The sequence below is a fragment of the Mesoplodon densirostris genome, chromosome 4 (genome assembly GCF_025265405.1).
Source record: "Mesoplodon densirostris isolate mMesDen1 chromosome 4, mMesDen1 primary haplotype, whole genome shotgun sequence".
NCBI lineage: Eukaryota > Metazoa > Chordata > Mammalia > Artiodactyla > Ziphiidae > Mesoplodon > Mesoplodon densirostris.
This window is the reverse complement of record NC_082664.1, coordinates 112,558,993-112,577,529: the sequence shown is the minus strand read 5'-3', so window position 1 is coordinate 112,577,529 and position 18,537 is coordinate 112,558,993. Positions and strand designations below refer to the sequence as shown.

The 18,537-nt window shown below is 53.4% G+C and overlaps 7 non-coding genes across 7 annotated transcripts; all 7 read left to right on the top strand.

Moving 5' to 3' along the window:
• Nucleotides 1-637: 637 nt before the first annotated feature.
• On the top strand, nt 638-729 carry LOC132489800 (small nucleolar RNA SNORD116). Its single transcript, XR_009532172.1, has one exon. It is a non-coding gene; the product is annotated as a small nucleolar RNA SNORD116 (small nucleolar RNA).
• Nucleotides 730-3,414: 2,685 nt separating this feature from the next.
• On the top strand, nt 3,415-3,506 carry LOC132489798 (small nucleolar RNA SNORD116). The gene has a single exon (XR_009532170.1). It is a non-coding gene; the product is annotated as a small nucleolar RNA SNORD116 (small nucleolar RNA).
• A 2,685-nt stretch (nt 3,507-6,191) lies between these two features.
• LOC132489797 (small nucleolar RNA SNORD116) lies at nt 6,192-6,283 on the top strand. The gene has a single exon (XR_009532169.1). It is a non-coding gene; the product is annotated as a small nucleolar RNA SNORD116 (small nucleolar RNA).
• Nucleotides 6,284-8,967: 2,684 nt separating this feature from the next.
• On the top strand, nt 8,968-9,059 carry LOC132489796 (small nucleolar RNA SNORD116). The gene has a single exon (XR_009532168.1). It is a non-coding gene; the product is annotated as a small nucleolar RNA SNORD116 (small nucleolar RNA).
• Nucleotides 9,060-11,744: 2,685 nt separating this feature from the next.
• On the top strand, nt 11,745-11,836 carry LOC132489882 (small nucleolar RNA SNORD116). Its single transcript, XR_009532250.1, has one exon. It is a non-coding gene; the product is annotated as a small nucleolar RNA SNORD116 (small nucleolar RNA).
• Nucleotides 11,837-14,521: 2,685 nt separating this feature from the next.
• LOC132489795 (small nucleolar RNA SNORD116) lies at nt 14,522-14,613 on the top strand. The gene has a single exon (XR_009532167.1). It is a non-coding gene; the product is annotated as a small nucleolar RNA SNORD116 (small nucleolar RNA).
• Nucleotides 14,614-17,297: 2,684 nt separating this feature from the next.
• LOC132490071 (small nucleolar RNA SNORD116) lies at nt 17,298-17,386 on the top strand. The gene has a single exon (XR_009532434.1). It is a non-coding gene; the product is annotated as a small nucleolar RNA SNORD116 (small nucleolar RNA).
• Nucleotides 17,387-18,537: the final 1,151 nt, after the last annotated feature.

Sequence of the window (18,537 nt, the reverse complement as noted above, 5' to 3'; positions counted from 1 at the left end):
AGGATTCAGAGGCACAGAAAGAAGTCCACAAGCGCGTCCTCGTGTGCAGAAATAGTCACACATGCGCACATGTGTGAAAACAAAAATATACCCTCTCACGTACGGGCCAACGTACATGCCTTACTTCCTGCATTCGTGCTGTCAGACAAACATTGAGTACTCTGTAAAGGTAGACGTCCTTGGGAAGCAGGGTCTGAGCTCAAGCCCAGGTAAAAATTCTCATGAATCATGATCTCTGAGTTCACCGTTCCAATTCTGAAACCTGCCTGAATTATGTCCACTTCTCAGGTGCCGCTGACGGACAAGGCTGGCCGTCGGCAAAGACAAGAAGACCTACGCGTTGGCTGATGACTGTAGGTGCTAAGGAAAAGTGGAAAAATGACGCGGGGGCATGTTGCTAAGCGTGGCTCTGGCTAACTCAGGAAGGTAGGCTTTCACCCACCCTATGATGTGCCATTGGATAGGAGGTTTTCCTCAGACGGTCCCAGTGGCTGCAAGAGTGGATTGACTGTTGCTCTTTCTGAGTGGCCTGAGGGCTGTGGATTCCCCAGGGTTTTGGAGTACTCCGAGGTCATGTCTCCTCTTCAGACAACCACGGCTCGCCAGGTTGTGTTATGCAGCGTCCCAGGCAGTGCTTGGATCGATGATGACACCCTTGTATGCATTCCTTGGAAATCTGAACAAAATGAGTGAGAACACTCTACCGTCTCCTCATCGAATCTGAGGTCCAGCACGTTTCGTCTCTCGGGGGTAGGGGAGAGTGAGGAGTGAGGGCCAGCGTCCCCTTCTGACCTGCATGCAAACACCCAGCAGGGTTCCAGAATTCGAGGTGCTCCTATCTGAGGGTCCACTGTGTCTGCCCATAAGCGGGGTCATCTACGCATATTAGGTCCCTGCTGAAAGACCGTTGAGGGCATGCGAGGGGGAAGGCTCTCCTGCTGGTCTTCAGAGTCGGAGTGTGTGCTGGTGTAGGCCCAGTAAGCTTGCAGCTTGGGAAGGTGTGCTTGGGCCAGGATCACGCTTTGTGCATGCAGCTTCGGGGGCTATTTCTGGAAGCCAAAATGAGGAAGCTTCCCTGGTTGGAGCCTGGAGCCTGAGGCCAGGCCTGTGTCCCTCCCTGTCATTTGTTTGGGTGCATCAAAGTTCTTTAGTGCCCGGTGGGGATGGAGCAGTGGATGGGTGTTTGCTGGGGTTGGTCTGCAACGGAAGGGTGTTGATGGATTAGGCCTAGGTATTGCCCATGTCAGCAATTCCACTGCAGCTCCCGGCACAGTTGAGGCACTATGTGGGTCATCATGGAGTGGGGTTAGGACCGAGTGCTGCATTTAAGCCGGCGTGGTGACTGCTGGTCTGGAGAAGGTGGTAAGGCATCATGAGGACATGTCCTGTGTGATGTCGTGGGATGGGCTGTCATGATTGGGTTGCAGGCGCTGGCCACGTCTTCCCAAGGATGTGTCCTGTTCGTGATGGGCTGGCATCAGCTGCCTCTGAAGGGGATGGCTTTGGCAGTACATGAGGATGCAGTTAGGTACTTAAACTGCATAGATTTGTGATCCCGTTGCCGGAGGAATGTCGCCCAAAGTGTGTCTTGCGGGACATAGAGAAATTAGACATGCTGAAGCGTCGGTGCCACTCTCCTTGGGGGTATTTGAGTTATGCGTACATGCCCTTTGGCCACTTTGTTTCCTTGTTTGGGAATATGCAAAGCGAATGTGTTTCTCCGAGAGGGCATGATGCGGCCAGCCCGTGTGGCACGCAGGAGTTTTGAACAGCTAGAAGTTGATCTGGAGCAGTCCCTTGGCGGAGCAGAGATGCGTTCAGTGTTGCGATGCCAGGTGTGCTGCCGTGGACAGCCACTGTGCCCTTTGAAGCTTACAACTCCCCTCGTGAAACAGAGTTCTTCCGTTGGAAATCGGTCTGTCGTCCTCGGGGAGAGTGCCTTTGATCTTTGTGCGGTTCTCGGTAGTGTCACTCTGTCAGTGGAGAAGTGCCACGATGCATGGGGTAGGGTCAGAGTCATCAAAGCAGTCATGCTTGCGGTCTGTCCTACATGGTATACAGTGACCACGTGTTTGCAGGATGTCTGTGGCTTCCAGTAGAGTCGAGTTGCCCTGTGGGCTGGAGGAGGGCACGTAGGATGACACTGTCAAGAATTTGAGCGTTTCCTCTGGGTTCAGGGCCGCCAAACCTGCTGGCTGGGTGCTGGCAACACGTGCCTGGGAAGGTAGCCTAGTTTCCGCAGTGGGGATTGAACGTGGGTCTTGGTTGCTGAAGCCCACCACTTCCTGTGGTGGGCATACCCATGGGTCCTCGGAAAGTGATTTGGCGTATTTGGCAACAATTGGCAGTTGGGCCGAATTTCGTTAGCCCCTTGAGAGGTGCCGGGCTGCATGTTGACTATAGCCAGTCGCAGGTTGGCCCACCCATAGGAAGTTTCCTTGCTCCTGAAAATGATGGGAGTGGCCCCAAGTGCACATTAGATATTCTACTGGGAGGCAGGATTTCCAGGTCCATGTATATGTTACACCCACGGCCGGAAGGCAGGTCTCGTCAGGTGTTTGTGCTTTGGCCAGAAGGCTTGGCTGTGGAAGAGTGGAAGTCCGTGGCCTATTTCAAAAACCACTGGCTTTCAAAGTTCACATTCAGTCTGTTGAAATTTGAAGGCGTCTTTCTCCATTCAGTGCGAGGGTCCAGATCCAGGGCTCTGTGTGTAAACTCTGGCTTTTACGGTTCGAGGTCTCAGGAGAGGGCCACAGGGACATGCAGAGACCAAGGTGAGGATTGAGAGGCACAGAAAGAAGCCAACAACCGTGTCCTCATGTGCAGAAATAGTCACACATGCGCACATGCGTGAAAACAAAAATATACCCTCTCACGTACGGCCCAACGTACATGCCTTACTTCCTGCATTCGTGCTGTCAGACAAACATTGAGTACTCTGTAAAGGTAGACGTCCTTGGGAAGCAGGGTCTGAGCTCAAGCCCAGGTAAAAATTCTCATGAATCATGATCTCTGAGTTCACCGTTCCAATTCTGAAACCTGCCTGAATTATGTCCACTTCTCAGGTGCCGCTGCTGGACAAGGCTGGCCGTCGGCAAAGACAAGAAGACCAACGCGTTGGCTGATGACTGTAGGTGCTAAGGAAAAGTGGAAAAATGATGCGGGGGCATGTTGCTAAGCGTGGCTCTGGCTAACTCAGGAAGGTAGGCTTTCACCCACCCTATGATGTGCCATTGGATAGGAGGTTTTCCTCAGACGGTCCCAGTGGCTGCAAGAGTGGATTGACTGTTGCTCTTTCTGAGTGGCCTGAGGGCTGTGGATTCCCCAGGGTTTTGGAGTCCTCCGAGGTCATGTCTCCTCTTCAGACACCCACGGCTCGCCAGGTTGTGTTATGCAGCGTCCCAGGCTGTGCTTGGATCGATGATGACACCCTTGTATGCATTCCTTGGAAATCTGAACAAAATGAGTGAGAACACTCTACCGTCTCCTCATCGAATCTGAGGTCCAGCACGTTTCGTCTCTCGGGGGTAGGGGAGAGTGAGGAGTGAGGGCCAGCGTCCCCTTCTGACCTGCATGCAAACACCCAGCAGGGTTCCAGAATTCGAGGTGCTCCTATCTGAAGGTCCACTGTGTCTGCCCATAAGCGGGGTCATCTACGCATATTAGGTCCCTGCTGAAAGACCGTTGAGGGCATGCGAGGGGGAAGGCTCTCCTGCTGGTCTTCAGAGTCGGAGTGTGTGCTGGTGTAGGCCCAGCAAGCTTGCAGCTTGGGAAGGTGTGCTTTGGCCAGGATCACGCTTTGTGCATGCAGCTTCGGGGGCTATTTCTGGAAGCCAAAATGAGGAAGCTTCCCTGGTTGGAGCCTGGAGCCTGAGGCCAGGACTGTGTCCCTCCCTGTCATTTGTTTGGGTGCATCAAAGTTCTTTAGTGCCCGGTGGGGATGGAGCAGTGGATGGGTGTGGGCTGGGGTTGGTCTTCAACGGAAGGGTGTTGATGGATTAGGCCTAGGTATTGCCCATGTCAGCAATTCCACTGCAGCTCCCGGCACAGTTGAGGCACTATGTGGGTCATCATGGAGTGGGGTTAGGACCGAGTGCTGCATTTAAGCCGGCGTGGTGACTGCTGGTCTGGAGAAGGTGGTAAGGCATCATGAGGACATGTCCTGTGTGATGTCGTGGGATGGGCTGTCATGATTGGGTTGCAGGCGCTGGCCACGTCTTCCCAAGGATGTGTCCTGTTCGTGATGGGCTGGCATCAGCTGCCTCTGAAGGGGATGGCTTTGGCAGTACATGAGGATGCAGTTAGGTACTTAAACTGCATAGATTTGTGATCCCGTTGCCGGAGGAATGTCGCCCAAAGTGTGTCTTGCGGGACGTAGAGAAATTAGACATGCCAAAGCGTCTGTGCCACTCTCCTTGGGGGTATTTGAGTTATGCGTACATGCCCTTTGGCCACTTTGTTTCCTTGTTTGGGAATATGCAAAGCGAAAGTGTTTCTCCGAGAGGGCATGATGCGGCCAGCCCGTGTGGCACGCAGGAGTTTTGAACAGCTACAGGTTGATCTGGAGCAGTCCCTTGGCGGAGCAGAGATGCGTTCAGTGTTGCGATGCCAGGTGTGCTGCCGTGGACAGCCACTGTGCCCTTTGAAGCTTACAACTCCCCTCGCGAAACAGAGTTCTTCCCTTGGAAATCGGTCTGTCGTCCTCGGGGAGAGTGCCTTTGATCTTTGTGAGGTTCTCGGTAGTGTCACTCTGTCAGTGGAGAAGTGCCACGATGCATGGGGTAGGGTCAGAGTCATCAAAGCAGTCATGCTTGCGGTCTGTCCTACCTGGTATACAGTGACCACGTGTTTGCAGGATGTCTGTGGCTTCCAGTAGAGTTGAGTTGCCCTGTGGGCAGCAGGAGGGCACGTAGGATGACACTGTCAAGAATTTGAGCGTTTCCTCTGGGTTAAGGGCCACCAAACCTGCTGGCTGGGTGCTGGCAACACGTGCCCGGGAAGGTAGCCTAGTTTCCGCAGTGGGGTTTGAACGTGGGTCTTGGTTGCTGAAGCCCACCACTTCCTGTGGTGGGCATATGCATGGGTCCTCGGAAAGTGATTTGGGGTATTTGGCAACAATTGGCAACTGGGCCGAATTTCGTTAGCCCCTTGAGAGGTGCCGGGCTGCATGTTGACTATAGCCAGTCGCAGGTTAGCCCACCCATAGGAAGTTTCCTTGCTCCTGAAAATGATGGGAGTGGCCCCAAGTGCACATTAGATATTCTACTGGGAGGCAGGATTTCCAGGTCCATGTATATGTTACACCCACGGCCGGAAGGCAGGTCTCGTCAGGTGTCTGTGCTTTGGCCAGAAGGCTTGGCTGTGGAAGAGTGGAAGTCCGTGGCCTATTTCAAAACCCACTGGCTTTCAAAGTTCACATTCAGTCTGTTGAAGTTGGAAGGGGTCTTTCTCCATTCAGTGCGAGGGTCCAGATCCAGGGCTCTGTGTGTAAACTCTGGCTTTTATGGTTCGAGGTCTCAGGAGAGGGCCACAGGGACACACAGAGACCAAGGTGAGGATTCAGAGGCACAGAAAGAATCCAACAAGCGCATCCTCGTGTGCAGAAATAGTCACACATGCGCACATGCGTGAAAACAAAAATATACCCTCTCACGTACGGGCCAATGTACATGCCTTACTTCCTGCATTCGTGCTGTCAGACAAACATTGAGTTCTCTGTAAAGGTAGACGTCCTTGGGAAGCAGGGTCCGAGCTCAAGCCCAGGTAAAAATTCTCATGAATCATGATCTCTGAGTTCACCGTTCCAATTCTGAAACCTGCCTGAATTATGTCCACTTCTCAGGTGCCGCTGCCGGACAAGGCTGGCCGTCGGCAAAGACAAGAAGACCTACGCGTTGGCTGATGACTGTAGGTGCTAAGGAAAAGTGGAAAAATGACGCGGGGGCATGTTGCTAAGCGTGGCTCTGGCTAACTCAGGAAGGTAGGCTTTCACCCACCCTATGATGTGCCATTGGATAGAAGGTTTTCCTCAGACGGTCCCAGTGGCTGCAAGAGTGGATTGACTGTTGCTCTTTCTGAGTGGCCTGAGGGCTGTGGATTCCCCATAGTTTTGGAGTACTCCGAGGTCATGTCTCCTCTTCAGACCCCCACTGCATGCCCGGTTGTGTTCTGCAGCGTCCCAGCCTGTGCTTGGATCGATGATGACACCCTTGTATGCATTCCTTGGAAATCTGAACAAAATGAGTGAGAACACTCTACCGTCTCCTCATCGAATCTGAGGTCCAGCACGTTACATCTCTCGGGGGTAGGGGAGAGTGAGGAGTGAGGGCCAGCGTCCCCTTCTGACCTGCATGCAAACACCCAGCAGGGTTCCAGAATTCGAGGTGCTCCTATCTGAGGGTCCACTGTGTCTGCCCATAAGCGGGGTCATCTACGCATATTAGGTCCCTGCTGAAAGACCGTTGAGGGCATGCGAGGGGGAAGGCTCTCCTGCTGGTCTTCAGAGTCGGAGTGTGTGCTGGTGTAGGCCCAGTAAGCTTGCAGCTTGGGAAGGTGTGCTTTGGCCAGGTTCACGCTTTGTGCATGCAGCTTCGGGGGCTATTTCTGGAAGCCAAAATGAGGAAGCTTCCCTGGTTGGAGCCTGGAGCCTCAGGCCAGGACAGTGTCCCTCCCTGTCATTTGTTTGGGTGCATCAAAGTTCTTTAGTGCCCGGTGGGGATGGAGCAGTGGATGGGTGTGGGCTGGGGTTGGTCTTCAACGGAAGGGTGTTGATGGATTAGGCCTAGGTATTGTCCATGTCAGCAATTCCACTGCAGCTCCCAGCACAGTTGAGGCACTATGTGGGTCATCATGGAGTGGGGTTAGCACCGAGTGCTGCATTTAAGCCGGCGTGGTGACTGCTGGTCTGTAGAAGGTGGAAAGGCATCATAAGGACATGTCCTGTGTGATGTCGTGGGATGGGCTGTCATGATTGGGTTGCAGGCGCTGTCCACGTCTTCCCAAGAATGTGTCCTGTTCGTGATGGGCTGGCATCAGCTGCCTCTGAAGGGGATGGCTTTGGCAGTACATGAGGATGCAGTTAGGTACTTAAACTGCATAGATTTGTGATCCCGTTGCCGGAGGAATGTCGCCCAAAGTTTGTCTTGCGGGACGTAGAGAAATTAGACATGCTGAAGCGTCAGTGCCACTCTCCTTGGGGGTATTTGAGTTATGCGTACATGCCCTTTGGCCACTTTGTTTCCTTGTTTGGGAATATGCAAAGCGAAAGTGTTTCTCCGAGAGGGCATGATGCGGCCAGCCCGTGTGGCACGCAGGAGTTTTGAACAGCTAGAGGTTGATCTGGAGCAGTCCCTTGGCGGAGCAGAGATGCGTTCAGTGTTGCGATGCCAGGTGTGCTGCCGTGGACAGCCACTGTGCCCTTTGAAGCTTACAACTCCCCTCGCGAAACAGAGTTCTTCCGTTGGAAATCGGTCTGTCGTCCTCGGGGAGAGTGACTTTGACCTTTGTGAGGTTCTCGGTAGTGTCACTCTGTCAGTGGAGAAGTGCCACGATGCATGGGGTAGGGTCAGAGTCATCAAAGCAGTCATGCTTGCGGTCTGTCCTACCTGGTATACAGTGACCACGTGTTTGCAGGATGTCTGTGGCTTCCAGTAGAGTCGAGTTGCCCTCTGGGCAGGTGGAGGGCACGTAGGATGACACTGTCAAGAATTTGAGCATTTCCTCCGGGTTCAGGGCCGCCAAACCTGCTGGCTGGGTGCTACAACACGTGCCTGGGAAGGTAGCCTAGTTTCCGCAGTGGGGTTTGAACGTGGGTCTTGGTTGCTGAAGCCCACCACTTCCTGTGGTGGGCATACCCATGGGTCCTCGGAAAGTGATTTGGCGTATTTGGAAACAATTGGCAGTTGGGCCGAATTTCGTTAGCCCCTTGAGAGGTGCTGGGCTACATGTTGACTATAGCCAGTCGCAGGTTGGCCCACCCATAGGAAGTTTCCTTGCTCCTGAAAATGATGGGAGTGGCCCCAAGTGCACATTAGATATTCTACTGGGAGGCAGGATTTCCAGGTCCATGTATATGTTACACCCACGGCCGGAAGGCAGGTCTCATCAGTTGATTGTGCTTTGGCCAGAAGGCTTGGCTGTGGAAGAGTGGAAGTCCGTGGCCTATTTCCAAACCCCCTGGCTTTCAAAGTTCACATTCAGTCTGTTGAAGTTTGAAGGGGTCTTTCTCCATTCAGTGCGAGGGTCCAGATCCAGGGCTCTGTGTGTAAACTCTGGCTTTTATGGTTCGAGGTCTCAGGAGAGGGCCACATGGACACACAGAGACCAAGGTGAGGATTCAGAGGCACAGAAAGAAGCCCACAAGCGTGTCCTCGTGTGCAGAAATAGTCACACATGCGCACATGTGTGAAAACAAAAATATACCCTCTCACGTACGGGCCAACGTACATGCCTTACTTCCTGCATTCGTGCTGTCAGACAAACATTTAGTACTCTGTAAAGGTAGACGTCCTTGGGAAGCAGGGTCTGAGCTCAAGCCCAGGTAAAAATTCTCATGAATCATGATCTCTGAGTTCACCGTTCCAATTCTGAAACCTGCCTGAATTATGTCCACTTCTCAGGTGCCGCTGCCGGACAAGGCTGGCCGTCGGCAAAGACAAGAAGACCTACGCGTTGGCTGATGACTGTAGGTGCTAAGGAAAAGTGGAAAAATGACGCGGGGGCATGTTGCTAAGCGTGGCTCTGGCTAACTCAGGAAGGTAGGCTTTCACCCACCCTATGATGTGCCATTGGATAGGAGGTTTTCCTCAGACGGTCCCAGTGGCTGCAAGAGTGGATTGACTGTTGCTCTTTCTGAGTGGCCTGAGGGCTGTGGATTCCCCAGGGTTTTGGAGTACTCCGAGGTCATGTCTCCTCTTCAGACAACCACGGCTCGCCAGGTTGTGTTATGCAGCGTCCCAGGCAGTGCTTGGATCGATGATGACACCCTTGTATGCATTCCTTGGAAATCTGAACAAAATGAGTGAGAACACTCTACCGTCTCCTCATCGAATCTGAGGTCCAGCACGTTTCGTCTCTCGGGGGTAGGGGAGAGTGAGGAGTGAGGGCCAGCGTCCCCTTCTGACCTGCATGCAAACACCCAGCAGGGTTCCAGAATTCGAGGTGCTCCTATCTGAGGGTCCACTGTGTCTGCCCATAAGCGGGGTCATCTACGCATATTAGGTCCCTGCTGAAAGACCGTTGAGGGCATGCGAGGGGGAAGGCTCTCCTGCTGGTCTTCAGAGTCGGAGTGTGTGCTGGTGTAGGCCCAGTAAGCTTGCAGCTTGGGAAGGTGTGCTTGGGCCAGGATCACGCTTTGTGCATGCAGCTTCGGGAGCTATTTCTGGAAGCCAAAATGAGGAAGCTTCCCTGGTTGGAGCCTGGAGCCTCAGGCCAGGCCTGTGTCCCTCCCTGTCATTTGTTTGGGTGCATCAAAGTTCTTTAGTGCCCGGTGGGGATGGAGCAGTGGATGGGTGTGGGCTGGGGTTGGTCTGCAACGGAAGGGTGTTGATGGATTAGGCCTAGGTATTGCCCATGTCAGCAATTCCACTGCAGCTCCCGGCACAGTTGAGGCACTATGTGGGTCATCATGGAGTGGGGTTAGGACCGAGTGCTGCATTTAAGCCGGCGTGGTGACTGCTGGTCTGGAGAAGGTGGTAAGGCATCATGAGGACATGTCCTGTGTGATGTCGTGGGATGGGCTGTCATGATTGGGTTGCAGGCGCTGGCCACGTCTTCCCAAGGATGTGTCCTGTTCGTGATGGGCTGGCATCAGCTGCCTCTGAAGGGGATGGCTTTGGCAGTACATGAGGATGCAGTTAGGTACTTAAACTGCATAGATTTGTGATCCCGTTGCCGGAGGAATGTCGCCCAAAGTGTGTCTTGCGGGACGTAGAGAAATTAGACATGCCAAAGCGTCTGTGCCACTCTCCTTGGGGGTATTTGAGTTATGCGTACATGCCCTTTGGCCACTTTGTTTCCTTGTTTGGGAATATGCAAAGCGAAAGTGTTTCTCCGAGAGGGCATGATGCGGCCAGCCCGTGTGGCACGCAGGAGTTTTGAACAGCTAGAAGTTGATCTGGAGCAGTCCCTTGGCGGAGCAGAGATGCGTTCAGTGTTGCGATGCCAGGTGTGCTGCCGTGGACAGCCACTGTGCCCTTTGAAGCTTACAACTCCCCTCGTGAAACAGAGTTCTTCCGTTGGAAATCGGTCTGTCGTCCTCGGGGAGAGTGCCTTTGATCTTTGTGCGGTTCTCGGTAGTGTCACTCTGTCAGTGGAGAAGTGCCACGATGCATGGGGTAGGGTCAGAGTCATCAAAGCAGTCATGCTTGCGGTCTGTCCTACCTGGTATACAGTGACCACGTGTTTACAGGATGTCTGTGGCTTCCAGTAGAGTCGAGTTGCCCTGTGGGCTGGAGGAGGGCACGTAGGATGACACTGTCAAGAATTTGAGCGTTTCCTCTGGGTTCAGGGCCGCCAAACCTGCTGGCTGGGTGCTGGCAACACGTGCCTGGGAAGGTAGCCTAGTTTCCGCAGTGGGGATTGAACGTGGGTCTTGGTTGCTGAAGCCCACCACTTCCTGTGGTGGGCATACCCATGGGTCCTCGGAAAGTGATTTGGCGTATTTGGCAACAATTGGCAGTTGGGCCGAATTTCGTTAGCCCCTTGAGAGGTGCCGGGCTGCATGTTGACTATAGCCAGTCGCAGGTTGGCCCACCCATAGGAAGTTTCCTTGCTCCTGAAAATGATGGGAGTGGCCCCAAGTGCACATTAGATATTCTACTGGGAGGCAGGATTTCCAGGTCCATGTATATGTTACACCCACGGCCGGAAGGCAGGTCTCGTCAGGTGTTTGTGCTTTGGCCAGAAGGCTTGGCTGTGGAAGAGTGGAAGTCCGTGGCCTATTTCAAAAACCACTGGCTTTCAAAGTTCACATTCAGTCTGTTGAAGTTTGAAGGGGTCTTTCTCCATTCAGTGCGAGGGTCCAGATCCAGGGCTCTGTGTGTAAACTCTGGCTTTTATGGTTCGAGGTCTCAGGAGAGGGCCACAGGGACATGCAGAGACCAAGGTGAGGATTGAGAGGCACAGAAAGAAGCCAACAACCGTGTCCTCATGTGCAGAAATAGTCACACATGTGCACATGCGTGAAAACAAAAATATACCCTCTCACGTACGGCCCAACGTACATGCCTTACTTCCTGCAGTTGTGCTGTCAGACAAACATTGAGTTCTCTGTAAAGGTAGACGTCCTTGGGAAGCAGGGTCCGAGCTTAAGCCCAGGTAAAAATTCTCATGAATCGTGATCTCTGAGTTCACCGTTCCAATTCTGAAACCTGCCTGAATTATGTCCACTTCTCAGGTGCCGCTGCTGGACAAGGCTGGCCGTTGGCAAAAACAAGAAGACCTACGCGTTGGCTGATGACTGTAGGTGCTAAGGAAAAGTGGAAAAATGACACGGGGGCATGTTGCTAAGCGTGGCTCTGGCTAACTCAGTAAGGTAGGCTTTCACCCACCCTATGATGTGCCATTGGATAGGAGGTTTTCCTCAGACGGTCCCAGTGGCTGCAAGAGTGGATTGACTGTTGCTCTTTCTGAGTGGCCTGAGGGCTGTTTATTCCCCAGGGTTTTGGAGTCCTCCGAGGTCATGTCTCCTCTTCAGACCCCCACGGCTCGCCAGGTTGTGTTAGGCAGCGTCCCAGGCTGTGCTTGGATCGATGATGACACTCTTGTATGCATTCCTTGGAAATCTGAACAAAATGAGTGAGAACGCTCTACCGTCTCCTCATCGAATCTGAGGTCCAGCACGTTTCGTCTCTCGTGGGTAGGGGAGATTGAGGAGTGAGGGCCAGCGTCCCCTTCTGACCTGCATGCAAACACCCAGCAGGGTTCCAGAATTCGAGGTGCTCCTATCTGAGGGTCCACTGTGTCTGCCCATAAGCGGGGTCATCTACGCATATTAGGTCCCTGCTGAAAGACCGTTGAGGGCATGCGAGGGGGAAGGCTCTCCTGCTAGTCTTCAGAGTCCGCGTGTGTGCTGGTGTAGGCCAAGTAAGCTTGCAGCTTGGGAAGGTGTGCTTTGGCCAGGATCACGCTTTGTGCATGCAGCTTCGGGGGCTATTTCTGGAAGCCAAAATGAGGAAGCTTCCCTGGTTGTAGCCTGGAGCCTCAGGCCAGGACTGTGTCCCTCCCTGTCATTTGTTTGGGTGCATCAAAGTTCTTTAGTGCCCGGTGGGGATGGAGCAGTGGATGGGTGTGGGCTGGGGTTGGTCTTCAACGGAAGGGTGTTGATGGATTAGGCCTAGGTATTGCCCATGTCAGCAATTCCACTGCAGCTCCCAGCACAGTTGAGGCACTATGTGGGTCATCATGGAGTGGGGTTAGCACCGAGTGTTGCATTTAAGCCGGCGTGGTGACTGCTGGTCTGGAGAAGGTGGTAAGGCATCATGAGGACATGTCCTGTGTGATGTCGTGGGATGGGCTGTCATGATTGGGTTGCAGGCGCTGGCCACGTCTTCCCAAGGATGTGTCCTGTTCGTGATGGGCTGGCATCAGCTGCCTCTGAAGGGGATGGCTTTGGCAGTACATGAGGATGCAGTTAGGTACTTAAACTGCATAGATTTGTGATCCTGTTGCCGGAGGAATGTCGCCCAAAGTGTGTCTTGCGGGACGTAGAGAAATTAGACATGCCAAAGCGTCTGTGCCACTCTCCTTGGGGGTATTTGAGTTATGCGTACATGCCCTTTGGCCACTTTGTTTCCTTGTTTGGGAATATGCAAAGCGAAAGTGTTTCTCCGAGAGGGCATGATGCGGCCAGCCCTTGTGTCACGCAGGAGTTTTGAACAGCTAGAGGTTGATCTGGAGCAGTCCCTTGGCGGAGCAGAGATGCGTTCAGTGTTGCGATGCCAGGTGTGCTGCCGTGGACAGCCACTGTGCCCTTTGAAGCTTACAACTCCCCTCGCGAAACAGATTTCTTCCCTTGGAAATCGGTCTGTCGTCCTCGGGGAGAGTGCCTTTGATCTTTGTGAGGTTCTCGGTAGTGTCACTCTGTCAGTGGAGAAGTGCCACGATGCATGGGGTAGGGTCAGAGTCATTAAAGCAGTCATGCTTACGGTCTGTCCTACCTGGTATACAGTGACCACGTGTTTGCAGGATGTCTGTGGCTTCCAGTAGAGTTGAGTTGCCCTGTGGGCAGCAGGAGGGCACGTAGGATGACACTGTCAAGAATTTGAGCGTTTCCTCCGGGTTCAGGGCCGCCAAACCTGCTGGCTGGGTGCTGGCAACACGTGCCCGGGAAGGTAGCCTAGTTTCCGCAGTGGGGTTTGAACGTGGGTCTTGGTTGCTGAAGCCCACCACTTCCTGTGGTGGGCATATCCATGGGTCCTCGGAAAGTGATTTGGCGTATTTGGCAACAATTGGCAGCTGGGCCGAATTTCGTTAGCCCCTTGAGAGGTGCCGGGCTGCATGTTGACTATAGCCAGTCGCAGGTTGGCCCACCCATAGGAAGTTTCCTTGCTCCTGAAAATGATGGGAGTGGCCCCAAGTGCACATTAGATATTCTACTGGGAGGCAGGATTTCCAGGTCCATGTATATGTTACACCCACGGCCGGAAGGCAGGTCTCGTCAGGTGTTTGTGCTTTGGCCAGAAGGCTTGGCTGTGGAAGAGTGGAAGTCCGTGGCCTATTTCCAAACCCCCTGGCTTTCAAAGTTCACATTCAGTCTGTTGAAGTTTGAAGGGGTCTTTCTCCATTCAGTGTGAGGGTCCAGATCCAGGGCTCTGTGTGTAAACTCTGGCTTTTATGGTTCGAGGTCTCAGGAGAGGGCCACATGGACACACAGAGACCAAGGTGAGGATTCAGAGGCACAGAAAGAAGCCCACAAGCGCGTCCTCGTGTGCAGAAATAGTCACACATGCGCACATGTGTGAAAACAAAAATATACCCTCTCACGTACGGGCCAACGTACATGCCTTACTTCCTGCATTCGTGCTGTCAGACAAACATTGAGTACTCTGTAAAGGTAGACGTCCTTGGGAAGCAGGGTCTGAGCTCAAGCCCAGGTAAAAATTCTCATGAATCATGATCTCTGAGTTCACCGTTCCAATTCTGAAACCTGCCTGAATTATGTCCACTTCTCAGGTGCCGCTGCTGGACAAGGCTGGCCGTCGGCAAAGACAAGAAGACCAACGCGTTGGCTGATGACTGTAGGTGCTAAGGAAAAGTGGAAAAATGATGCGGGGGCATGTTGCTAAGCGTGGCTCTGGCTAACTCAGGAAGGTAGGCTTTCACCCACCCTATGATGTGCCATTGGATAGGAGGTTTTCCTCAGACGGTCCCAGTGGCTGCAAGAGTGGATTGACTGTTGCTCTTTCTGAGTGGCCTGAGGGCTGTGGATTCCCCAGGGTTTTGGAGTCCTCCGAGGTCATGTCTCCTCTTCAGACACCCACGGCTCACCAGGTTGTGTTATGCAGCGTCCCAGCCTGTGCTTGGATCGATGATGACACCCTTGTATGCATTCCTTGGAAATCTGAACAAAATGAGTGAGAACACTCTACCGTCTCCTCATCGAATCTGAGGTCCAGCACGTTTCGTCTCTCGGGGGTAGGGGAGAGTGAGGAGTGAGGGCCAGCGTCCCCTTCTGACCTGCATGCAAACACCCAGCAGGGTTCCAGAATTCGAGGTGCTCCTATCTGAGGGTCCACTGTGTCTGCCCATAAGCGGGATCATCTACGCATATTAGGTCCCTGCTGAAAGACCGTTGAGGGCATGCGAGGGGGAAGGCTCTCCTGCTGGTCTTCAGAGTCGGAGTGTGTGCTGGTGTAGGCCCAGCAAGCTTGCAGCTTGGGAAGGTGTGCTTTGGCCAGGATCACGCTTTGTGCATGCAGCTTCGGGGGCTATTTCTGGAAGCCAAAATGAGGAAGCTTCCCTGGTTGGAGCCTGGAGCCTGAGGCCAGGACTGTGTCCCTCCCTGTCATTTGTTTGGGTGCATCAAAGTTCTTTAGTGCCCGGTGGGGATGGAGCAGTGGATGGGTGTGGGCTGGGGTTGGTCTTCAACGGAAGGGTGTTGATGGATTAGGCCTAGGTATTGCCCATGTCAGCAATTCCACTGCAGCTCCCGGCACAGTTGAGGCACTATGTGGGTCATCATGGAGTGGGGTTAGGACCGAGTGCTGCATTTAAGCCGGCGTGGTGACTGCTGGTCTGGAGAAGGTGGTAAGGCATCATGAGGACATGTCCTGTGTGATGTCGTGGGATGGGCTGTCATGATTGGGTTGCAGGCGCTGGCCACGTCTTCCCAAGGATGTGTCCTGTTCGTGATGGGCTGGCATCAGCTGCCTCTGAAGGGGATGGCTTTGGCAGTACATGAGGATGCAGTTAGGTACTTAAACTGCATAGATTTGTGATCCCGTTGCCGGAGGAATGTCGCCCAAAGTGTGTCTTGCGGGACGTAGAGAAATTAGACATGCCAAAGCGTCTGTGCCACTCTCCTTGGGGGTATTTGAGTTATGCGTACATGCCCTTTGGCCACTTTGTTTCCTTGTTTGGGAATATGCAAAGCGAAAGTGTTTCTCCGAGAGGGCATGATGCGGCCAGCCCGTGTGGCACGCAGGAGTTTTGAACAGCTAGAGGTTGATCTGGAGCAGTCCCTTGGCGGAGCAGAGATGCGTTCAGTGTTGCGATGCCAGTTGTGCTGCCGTGGACAGCCACTGTGCCCTTTGAAGCTTACAACTCCCCTCGCGAAACAGAGTTCTTCCCTTGGAAATCGGTCTGTCGTCCTCGGGGAGAGTGCCTTTGATCTTTGTGAGGTTCTCGGTAGTGTCACTCTGTCAGTGGAGAAGTGCCACGATGCATGGGGTAGGGTCAGAGTCATCAAAGCAGTCATGCTTGCGGTCTGTCCTACCTGGTATACAGTGACCACGTGTTTGCAGGATGTCTGTGGCTTCCAGTAGAGTTGAGTTGCCCTGTGAGCAGCAGGAGGGCACGTAGGATGACACTGTCAAGAATTTGAGCGTTTCCTCTGGGTTCAGGGCCGCCAAACCTGCTGGCTGGGTGCTGGCAACACGTGCCCGGGAAGGTAGCCTAGTTTCCGCAGTGGGGTTTGAACGTGGGTCTTGGTTGCTGAAGCCCACCACTTCCTGTGGTGGGCATATCCATGGGTCCTCGGAAAGTGATTTGGGGTATTTGGCAACAATTGGCAACTGGGCCGAATTTCGTTAGCCCCTTGAGAGGTGCCGGGCTGCATGTTGACTATAGCCAGTCGCAGGTTGGCCCACCCATAGGAAGTTTCCTTGCTCCTGAAAATGATGGGAGTGGCCCCAAGTGCACATTAGATATTCTACTGGGAGGTAGGATTTCCAGGTCCATGTATATGTTACACCCACGGCCGGAAGGCAGGTCTCGTCAGGTGTTTGTGCTTTGGCCAGAAGGCTTGGCTGTGGAAGAGTGGAAGTCCGTGGCCTATTTCCAAACCCCCTGGCTTTCAAAGTTCACATTCAGTCTGTTGAAGTTTGAAGGGGTCTTTCTCCATTCAGTGCGAGGGTCCAGATCCAGGGCGCTGTGTTTAAACTCTGGCTTTTATGGTTCGAGGTCTCAGGAGAGGGCCACAGGGACACACAGAGACCAAGGTGAGGATTCAGAGGCACAGAAAGAAGCCAACAAGCGTGTCCTCGTGTGCAGTAATAGTCACACATGCGCACATGCGTGAAAACAAAAATATACCCTCTCACGTACGGGCCAACGTACATGCCTTACTTCCTGCACTCATGCTGTCAGACAAACATTGAGTTCCTGTAAAGGTAGACGACCTTGGGAAGCAGGGTCCGAGCTCAAGCCCAGGTAAAAATTCTCATGAATCATGATCTCTGAGTTCACCGTTCCAATTCTGAAACCTGCCTGAATTATGTCCACTTCTCAGGTGCCGCTACTGGACAAGGCTGGCCGTCGGCAAAGACAAGAAGACCTACGCGTTGGCTGATGACTGTAGGTGCTAAGGAAAAGTGGAAAAATGACGCGGGGACATGTTGCTAAGCGTGTCTCTGGCTAACTCAGGAAGGTAGGCTTTCACCCACCCTATGATGTGCCATTGGATATGAGGTTTTCCTCAAACGGTCCCAGTGGCTGCAAGAGTGGTTTGACTGTTGTTCTTTCTGAGTGGCCTGAGGGCTGTGGATTCCCCAGGGTTTTGGAATCCTCCGAGGTCATGTCTCCTCTTCAGACCCCCACAGCATGCCCGGTTGTGTTCTGCACTGTCCCAGGCTGTGCTTGGATCGATGATGACACCCTTGTATGCATTCCTTGGAAATCTGAACAAAATGAGTGAGAACACTCTACCGTCTCATCGAATCTGAGGTCCAGCACGTTTGGTCTCTCGGGGGTAGGGGAGAGTGAGGAGTGAGGGCCAGCGTCCCCTTCTGACCTGCATGCAAACACCCAGCAGGGTTCCAGAATTCGAGGTGCTCCTATCTGAGGGTCCACTGTGTCTGCCCATAAGCGGGCTCATCTACGCCTATCAGGTCCCTGCTGAAAGACCGTTGAGGGCATGCGAGGGGGAATGCTCTCCTGCTGGTCTTCAGAGTCGGAGTGTGTGCTGGTGTAGGCCCAGTAAGCTTGCAGCTTGGGAAGGTGTGCTTTGGCCAGGATCACGCTTTGTGCATGCAGCTTCAGGGGCTATTTCTGGAAGCCAAAATGAGGAAGCTTCCCTAGTTGGAGCCTGGAGCTTCAGGCCAGGCCTATGTCTCTCCCTGTCATTTGCTTGGGTGCATCAAATTTCTTTAGTGCCCAGTGGGGATGGAGCAGTGGATGGGTGTGGGCTGGGGTTGGTCTTCAACGGAAGGGTGTTGATGGATTAGGCCTAGGTATTGCCCATGTCAGCAATTCCACTGCAGCTCCCGGCACAGTTGAGGCACTATGTGGGTCATCATGGAGTGGGGTTAGGACCGAGTGCTGCATTTAAGCCGGCGTGGTGACTGCTGGTCTGGAGAAGGTGGTAAGGCATCATGAGGACATGTCCTGTGTGATGTCGTGGGATGGGCTGTCATGACTGGGTTGCAGGCGCTAGCCACGTCTTCCCAAGAATGTGTCCTGTTCGTGATGGGCTGGCATCAGCTGCCTCTGAAGGGGATGGCTTTGGCAGTACATGAGGATGCAGTTAGGTACTTAAACTGCATAGATTTGTGATCCCGTTGCCGGAGGAATGTCGCCCAAAGTGTGTCTTGCGGGACGTAGAGAAATTAGACATGCTGAAGCGTCTGTGCCACTCTCCTTGGGGGTATTTGAGTTATGCGTACAGGCCCTTTGGCCACTTTGTTTCCTTGTTTGGGAATATGCAAAGCGAAAGTGTTTCTCCGAGAGGGCATGATGCGGCCAGCCCGAGTGGCACGCAAGAGTTTTGAACAGTTGGAGGTTGATCTGGAGCAGTCCCTTGGCGGAGCAGAGATGCGTTCAGTGTTGCGATGCCAGGTGTGCTGCCGTGGACAGCCACTGTGCCCTTTGAAGCTTACAACA